Genomic DNA, 9,802 nt, shown 5'->3' on the forward strand with positions numbered 1-9,802 from the left:
AAAACACGCCCTCCTCGCCCGAAATCGCTCCCGCCCAGAGAAGCAAAGTTACTCTACTATCCCTAACCCTCAGTACACAGACCCAAGCCGAGAAGCCTATAGGCAAGGGTAGAACTGTAACTCCCCCTCACATTTCAGACAAATGTGTCTGTAAGACATGGTTCCACTCCCCTCCCAATTTCCCCCGCCCGCCCACCCCCATTCATACCTCGTGGGCGCCAAATCACCTTCTCCCCGGGAAGCTCCCTTCTCCCGAGCCATGAAACCTCAGCCCCACCTCCATGGCGCCCCCCACCTCACCAATTTCACAGCCGCCCTCCTCCCTAATGCCGGAGACACTGTCCATTTGTCGTCCTGCACTGGGCCATGTGCCTCTTACTCCGTGTTGCTGGTGCTGCCTTGACGATGGCCGCGTGAACCATATCGGAGCCGATTCACCCCCGCCGTTGTTCATGGCGTCGGAGCGGCTCCAACTTCGGATCCATCCAGAGTCCTGGCGCTGCTTCGACGTAGCCGTCAACCGTCGCGACATCGCTCTTTCCCTGTCGCCGGTCGCCACGGCAACCGCGCCGGCCTCACCGACTCGGCAGCTGGACCTGCCTACTTCACCATGCCGCCAGATAGGTCACACCCTCATCTCAAATCACTTTATTTAGGCGTCAGTTGTCTGAATTTTTATTCTGGGCCAATCGATTTGCAATGGGAAGCAGCACCCCTCGAGGTGGCGAAGCTCCTAGGCTGCCGGTTGACTGGTGTCTAACGTAAGGGTGCGGGGCCGCAAGTTCACCGCGGAAGCAGCGCTTAGATGGCTATATTTTAGAGTTGCGTGGGTTGAAGGTACTGCCGCTGCTGGATCTGGATGACGGGGAGTCTTTTTGGATTGGCCCGGGGGCGGCGCAACCACGGCAGTGCGGTGGGGCGGGGAGCGGGGTTTTGGCCGGGGCCACAGACGGCGGAGGCAGGCTGCTCTTCCGTTGGTCACTGGCTCTTCGGGGAAGATTCCGAACAGTGTCAGCCGGGAGGCACAAGACGGCCAGCCATCCGGCATAGATCGGACAATACCAAAATAAAATAAAATCGTGTGACCCAAATTTAGTCTTCAGTCAACAGACGTGTGACCACTCTCGTGCCTTGTTGTTGATCTCTTAGTGTATTTCTTCAGATCAAAGAGATATGTCGTTCTTAACATTATGCGTTATCTGCATCTTCAGACACACCGTCTTCCGACTCACCGCAGCTACTCCAACAAGGGAAGCATACACCAGAAGGGAGTTATAGTCCCCACTCAATAGTTCCATGCATCGAATGCGCGTGCCTGACATGCACAACCACAACAACTGCAGGGCCATCGACAAGTCAGCACATGATGCTCACTCCTATGGATAGCAGCCAGATAGGTTGTACCCTCATCTTACTTGTGTGCAACATTTATGGCTTTGTTATTCATCTAAGCATGGAAAATAGATCATCACATTTCACTGTATATTCATGCTGATCTCTTATGGGTCTTGTTCAGGAGTTAACGTTGTTCCATAGTTCAGCTAAGATACTTGTTCTTTAGGTAACACGGTTCCATAGTTATCATCCATCAGCCAATGCTATCCCATGGGCTGGTGATTATAGTATTATACCACTTCTAGTATTTCCTATGTTGTTCTTTAATACTTTTGTGTGCCATCTAGTTAATCTCGAGTATAAATGATACATATTATGTAGCTTTCATCTGTGTTCTCCCTTTAGTTTATGAGACCTGTTGCTGCTAGTTAACCCCAGTCCTACTATTTATGTCGTCTCCTACAGGCACTCATTACATAAATCTAACTACTAGTTGTCTTCCATGCATGTCAGATATAATTGCACACACTGATATATCCACAAGAACCTCACGGAGCAATGTAAAGGCCAATAAACTTGATGTCAATGATACCCAATATGATGGAACATGTAAAGGCAGTTCTTCAGAAGACTTGCAGAAAGATGATGAATCCTCTTCACCCCATGAGGTCCTTGCTCTAACTTGGCCTGTGATATGGGTACAACATGCATATAATGTCCTGGAGTGTATCTACTCTGTTGCAATGCCATGTGCTTAGCATGCTGATCATGCATGTAAATATGTCATGCCTTCCTGTTTTCAGTACATATTCCACTCATGATAACATGTTTTCAAATTCAAGTACTGTCATTCTACTCTATCGCAATGCCATCTGCTTAATTTGGACATCATGCTTCTGAATATATTATGCATTGTTATTCATCAGTATGTACTTCATTTGTCTACCATACCATGTTTTTTACATTGAAGTGTTATTCTAGTGCTCTGTTGCAATGCCATCTTATTTTCCCAATCATACACGTGTATGTTGCCTTAGTTATTTATGTACGTATTCCGCTAGCATACAGTTTTACATTCAACTAGTGTTTTTTTGTTGTGTTGTCCCGTCGTATCCCTAGATCTTACACCATACTCCCTCCGTCCGGATTACATGTTGCCGAAATGGATAAAAAAGGATGTATCTAGAACTGAAATACGCCTAGACCCATCCATTTTTTTTTCGGATGAAGGGAATACATGTCAATATGTCATGCCTTTCTATTCTTCAGTACCTATTCCATCTCTCTGTTGTCGCGTGTTTTATAATTAAAGTACCATTCTTCTATACAAGGCATGCAAGGGGAAGAGGACTATGTTAGAATCTGAAGGGTTACAAACAAGGCCTTTGCAAAAGATCCAAATGCCAGGAGATAATAAACCAACTCCAGTTTTTATAGATATTGCTCCAGCACAGAGAAACCCAACTCCTACTGATAATAAGCAGATTCCAGTGGCCAAAGAACTAGTCCGCTCCAGTCCAGCAAAAATATGTCAACTCAATTCTAAGAAGCGTGTGTGTATCCCTGCATCATGAAATTTTATATGCTGATCATATTTTCTACATGTTTCTTACCCATCTCTCTTTTAGAAAATAAGCTTAACAGATAGAAGATTTTCTGCAATGGTATCGTTTATGAGGAAAGATTCTTGCAGGAATTCTCTGTGCTCCAATGTAGATGTAAGTACCTGTTGTATATCACTATATTTTTACATCCGCATGTATTTTGTTAATCGGCGTGAATCCAACCTTTATCTGATCTAAATTTAGTTGTAGCAAAATGTATGATTAAAGGCCACAATGTTGATTTTTGCAAGGAAAACTGCCTGGTAGTTTTGCATCCTGAGTTGCATGAGTGTACTATCTCATATCGGTGGGTTTGAATACTTTGGTTCTGTAGTGGGTTTTTCAGTGTGTTTTTTACTGTGTTGTCCTGTCGTATCCCTAGCTCTTACATCATACTCCCTCCGTCCGGATTAAATGTCGCAGAAATGGATAAAACTGGATGTATCTAGAACTAAAATACGCCTAGACCCATCCATTTATTTCTGGATGGAGTGAATACATGTCAATATGTCATGCCTTTCTATTCTTCAGTACCTATTCCATCTCTGATGTAGCATGTTTTATAACTGAATCACCATTCTTCTATATAAGGCATGCAAGGGGAAGACGACTATGTTAGAATCTGAAGGGTTACAAACCAGGTCTTTGCAAAAGATCCAAACGCCAGGAGATAATAAACCAACTCCATTTTTCATAGACACTGCTCCAGCACAGAGAAATCCAACTCCCACTGATAATAAGAAGATTCCAATGGCCAAAGAACTAGTCCGCTCTAGTCCAGCAAAAGAATGTCAACTCCATTCTCAGAAGCGTGTGCATATCCTTGCATCATGAAATTTTATAGCATTCTGATCATATTTTCTACATGTTTCTTACACGTCTCTCTTTTAGAAAATAAGTTTAAACGATACAAGACTTCCTCCATTGGGATCGTATTCGAGGAAAATATCTTGCGGGAATTCTATGTGCTCCAGTGCTGATGTCAGTACCTGTTGTATATCACTATATTTTTACATCAGCATGTATTTTGTTAATCGGCGTGAATCTAACCTTTATCTGATCTAAAATTAGTTGTATCAAAATGTTAAAGGCGCCAATGTTGATTTTTGTAAGGAAAACTGCCTGGTAGTTTTGCGTACTGAGCTGCATGAATGTGCTATCTCATATCACGCACATTACTGAATTGTAGTGCTTCTCTGGTTGCCCATTCATTCATTGTGTCAATGTTGCTTTCGTATTACCTTACCTGACTGATGATAGCTGTGCCATATTGTGTTAATTTGGTGTAGGCTAGTTTCCCAAACGTTCGTTGTGTCAATGTTGCTTTCCTATTATCTGACTTGGCCATGATAGCAATGCTAGTGTGTTACTTTTGTGCAGGCTGCTGAAGATAAGAAGACAAACTCTGGAAACAGCAAGGCAACCCCATTGTTTCTTTCCAGTAAATCTAGGCCAGGTAATATGGCAATAACTCATGATTAATCTGTTTGGTTCCCATCCTAATTTATGTTATGATGCAGTGGTCAAGACACTCTCCACTATCAATAATACAAGCCTGCCAAAATCGCCATCTGAATCTGTTTAGTATCCTCTGTCTCGAATGCAACGACATAAATGTATGTTTGTGAACCAATTAATGGTTGAAGCAATGATGGAAATGGTGGATGAATCAGAGGTGCAGAGTCGTGCGACACAATAACTGATCAATGTTTTCAGAGACAGTGTGGCAAAGCAGCAAGAACTTGCCCACATGCTTATGGGCGTCATCTGTGCTGAGGTTGCAGATTGTGACGTTGTAGATGGTTAGGTTCTGCTCATTTATTTGCACTGGCATCAATCTTTGATTGCCCAGTGGATTTATTTCCTGTAATATATTCTGGATGTGCAACATTATTCCCTGTATGTCGTACCTTTGCTCGTCGTAATGGGCTCAAATTATCTAATTTGGCCTAAATACATGAACGAACTTTAGTGGGCCCATTAAGTTAATGGGTCGTTACTAGGCTGAAAGTTAATGGTCGGCCCTCTTACCTCCCGGGTCATTAACAGGCCGACATCGAAGCGGGCAACAGGTGGCCCTAATTTATTTCATGAGCCGTTAACAGGCCGTTACTAAGTTTGGGCTACATATGGCCCAACTATACTGTAGGCCTTTAGCAGGCCGAAAGAGACAGCGGGCTTGTATTGGACCATGAAGAGCATGGGCCGCTAAGAGGCCGAAAGTCAGGTCATATTGTAAACGGCCCAACTGTGTTGTGGGCGTTTAGCAGGCCGAAAGAGAAACCGGGCTGGTATTGGACCATGAAGGGCATGGGCCGTTAAGAGGCAAAAACTAAGGTCCGACTACAAATGGCCCAAGTCATTTATGGTCCGTTAATAGGCCGAAAGGCACACAGGGCCGGGAATTGGCCCAACACTTAATAGGGTCACTAAAAGGCCAAAACTCAGGTCCGACTACAATTGGCCGAATTGATTTATGGGTTGTCAACAGGCTGAAAGTGACACCGGGTCAGAAATTTGCCCAACACTTAAATGGGCCACTAAAAGGTCAAAACTCAGGTCCGACTACAAATGGCCCATCAGATTTATGGGCCGTCAACAGGCTGAAAGACACACCGGGCCGAAAATTATCCCAACATTTAAATGGGTCACTAAAAGGCCGAAAGATGTACATCCTGAAAATTGGCCCATCCATTAAATGGGTCGTTAACAGGCCGAAATCTCATCGGGCCGATATTGAGCCCAAATATATAGCGGGCTGTTAACGGGCTCGAACTGACGATGGGCTGCAATGGTGTCAAATCTTTAACGGGTCGAATTGGCACATCTCGTATGGGCCGTGGGCTTAAATGGACCTGACACAAGTAGGCCTTATATGGGCCGGCCTGCTAATTTTTACTGGGCCGGCCTTTTTCATTAGAATGGGCCACTGTTGGGCTGTGCCACGTGTCGACCTATCATAGGCGACTCATGTCCAATGAGTGGATGACATTTGTCCCAACGATGAGCCGACACGTGTTTCCTCTAGCCAATGATGATTTTACACGTGGAAAATCCCCATTGGTCAGGGCTGTTAACGGGTTATCAGATCCAAAACCCGACCCGATAGCTTAACAGCGTTCCGTTACGGTGGATGCCACGTGTCGGTCACCCTTGACGAAAGCACTTCTGTGACGCGCGATTTATCGTCATGGAAGTGGACACTTCCATGATGATAATTTTGGTAATGTCATGGAACACTTCTACGACAGCACATGTATGACTATCTTGATTCTGTCATAAATTTGTCATGGATGTACATGCATGACAAAAAACGCGACCTACTGTGACAAACACGTATCATCACGGAAGTGTATTTTTTTGTAGTTCCCGAAACAGCATCATTGTGGATGATTGGACGAGCCATCGAATCCTTTGTTGATGACACAGAGGAACTCTTAATGAAAACACCAATGTCGGTGTCAAACCCGACAGATCTCGGGTAGGGGGTCCCGAACTGTGCGTCTAAGGATCGAAGGTAACAGGAGGCGGGGGACACGATGTTTACCCAGGTTCCGGCCCTCTTGATGGAGGTAAAACCCTGCATCCTGCTTGATTGACTTTGATGAGTATAGGGGTTACAAGAGTTGATATACCACGAGATCTTAATGGCTAAACCCTAGATGTCTAGCCTGTATGATTATGACTGCCTCTACGGACTAAACCCTCTGGTTTATATAGATACCGAAGGGGGCTAGGGTTTGTATAGAGTCGGTTTACAGAGAAAGGAATCTTCATATCTGAACGCCAAGCTTGCCTTCCATGCCAAGCAGAGTCCCATCCGGACACGGGGGGAAGCCTCTGTCTTGTATCTTCACGGCCCACCAGTCCGGCCCACGTCACATAGCCCGGACGCCCAGGGACTGATATGTCTCCAACGTATCTATAATTTTTGATTGCTCCATGCTATTATATTATCTGTTTTGGATGTTAATGGGCTTTATTTTACACTTTTATATCATTTTTGGGACTAACCTATTAACTGGAGGCCCAACCCAAATTGTTGTTTTTTGCCTATTTCAGTGTTTCGCGGAAAAGGAATATCAAATGAAGTCCAAACGGAATGAAACCTTCGGGAACATGATTTTCTCAACAAACGTGATCCAGGAGACTTGGAGTGGGCGTCAAGAAATAATCGAGGAGGCCACGAGGCAGGGGGCGCGCCCTCCACCCTCGTGGGCCCCTCGTTGCTTCATCGACCTACTTCTTCCTCCTATATAAGTCCATGTACCCCGCAAACATCCAGGGGCACCATGAAAACCTAGTCCACCGCTGCAACCTTCTGTACCCGAGAGATCCCATCTTGGGGCCTTTTCTGGAGCTCCGCCGGAGGGGGCATTGATCACGGAGGACCTCTACATCAACTCCATGGCCTATCCGGTGATGTGTGAGTAGTTTACTTCAGACCTTCGGGTCCATAGCTAGTAGCTAGATGGCTTCTTCTCTCTCTTTGGATCTCAATACAACGTTCTCCTCGATTCTCTTGGAGATCTATTCGATGTAATATTATTTTGCGGTGTGTTTGTTGAGATCTGATGAATTGTGGGTTTATGATCCAGATTATCTATGAACAATATTTGATTCTTCTCTGAATTCTTTTATGTATGATTGGTTTATCTTTGCAAGTCTCTTCGAATTATCAGTTTGGTTTGGCCTACTAGATTGATCTTTCTTGCAATGGGAGAAGTGCTTAGCTTTGGGTTCAATCTTGCGGTGCTCGATCCCAGTGACAGTAGGGGAGACGACACGTATTGTATTGTTACCATCGAGGATAAAAATATGGGGGTTATATCATATTGCATGAGTTTATCCCTCTACATCATGTCATCTTGCTTAAGGCATTACTCTGTTCTTATGAACTTAATACTCCAGATGCATGCTAGATAGCGGTCAACGTGTGGAGTAATAGTAGTAGATGCAGGCAGGAGTCGGTCTACTTGTCACGGACGTGATGCCTATATACATGATCATGCCTAGATATTCTCATAATTATTCACGTTTCTATCAATTGCTCGACAGTAATTTGTTCACCCACTGTAATACTTATGCTATCTTGAGAGAAGCCACTAGTGAAACCTATGGCCCCGGGTCTATTTTCCATCATACAAGTTTCAAGTCTATTTTATTTTGCAATCTTTACTTTCAATCTATATCATAAAAATACCAAAAATATTTATCTTATTATTATCTCTATCAGATCTCACTCTTGCAAGTGGCTGTGAAGGGATTGACAACCCCTTTATCGCGTTGGTTGTGAGGTTCTTATTTGTTTGTGTAGGTACGAGGTGACTCGCGCGTGGTCTCCTACTGGATTGATACCTTGGTTCTCAAAAACCAAGGGAAATACTTATGCTGCTTTACTACATCACCCTTTCCTCTTCAAGGGAAAACCAACACAGTGCTCAAAAGGTAGCAAGAAGGATTTCTGGCACCGTTGCCGGGGAGATCTACGCCAAGTCAAGACATACCAAGTACCCATCACAACTCTTATCCTTTGCATTACATGATTTGCCATTTGCCTCTCGTTTTCCTCTCCCCCACTTCACCTTTGCTGTTTTATTCGCCCTCTCTTTCCGTTCGCCTCTTTTTCCTTCCTGCCTTCTATGTGCTCATTATTTTTGCAATCTGATGCCATCATGTCTGAAACTGGGGAGGTTATCGTTGGTAAGTATAGTAATATGGAAAACTTTGATGCTATTGATGATCCTCTTGAAAACCCTACTATTTTGCACACTAAAAAGTTTCATATTGGTAGCGGTAATATTATTGGGAAGGGAGTTATCTAAGATTTCTTTACTTGTGTCGGTGCTTTGCCCACCATGAGTGGATCTATCCTTCATAAAAATAGTAGTCTCGCAGATGCTATATCTTTGCTCATAGTTGAACTTGAAAGACAATTTTTACATATGCATCCTTCCATACAAATGATTTTCCTAGAATTTTCTAATATTGAGCATTCTTCTGTTAAGTGAGTTGCTACCATCTTTTTAGCTCATGAGTTCAGATTTATAATAAAAGAAGCCAATGAAATTTTTGCGCATTATAGGGTGGATGCTGGCCGTCCTCCCATAGAAGCGATCCTTTTCTATTAAGAAGACATTATGTGTTTACAATCGTTAGAGCATGTTTCTTTTGATGAAAACCTTAGAAAAAAGGTTCCTACCGATGCTCTTGTTAATAGGATCTCTGAACTTAATGATAATTTTGCCATCCAGAACAATCGGCTGTGTTTTTCCCTTGAACAAAGGCTCATGACTTTTTGCCAAAAGAATGCTTATAATGATGAATTGATTGTGCAATATGAGGGGCCAAAGGAGGAACCAATACCTCCCGAGCTTGATCTTGGGGACATTTGTCCCATTAAATTTAGCCCTTTTGATTAATTTTTCTTGCCATAAAGAAAACTTGCTGCTGAACGTAGGGAGTATGAGATGAGTTTTCGTGATTTACCTTATCATTATCATGGCAATACCTAGATCTATCTTCGCTTTTATGCCTAGCTAGGGGCGTTAAACGATAGCGCTTGTTGGGAGGCAACCCAATTTTTTTTATTCCTTGCTTTTTGCTCCTGTTTAGTAATAAATAATTTATCTAGCCTCTGTTTTGGTTGTGTTTTTTGTGTTTAATTAGTGTTCGTGCCAAGTAGAACCGTTGGGAAGACTTGGGGAAAGTCTTTTTGATCTTGCTGTAAAAAACAGAAACTTTAGCGCTCACGAGAATTGCTGCAATTTTTATTTGGAAGGTGATATTTAGTTAATTCTTTTTGAATATGATTAATAGATAAATTCCTAACATCCAGCAATTTATTTTATAATTTTTGGGGT

Source organism: Triticum dicoccoides, chromosome 5A, assembly GCF_002162155.2.
Source record: "Triticum dicoccoides isolate Atlit2015 ecotype Zavitan chromosome 5A, WEW_v2.0, whole genome shotgun sequence".
NCBI lineage: Eukaryota > Viridiplantae > Streptophyta > Magnoliopsida > Poales > Poaceae > Triticum > Triticum dicoccoides.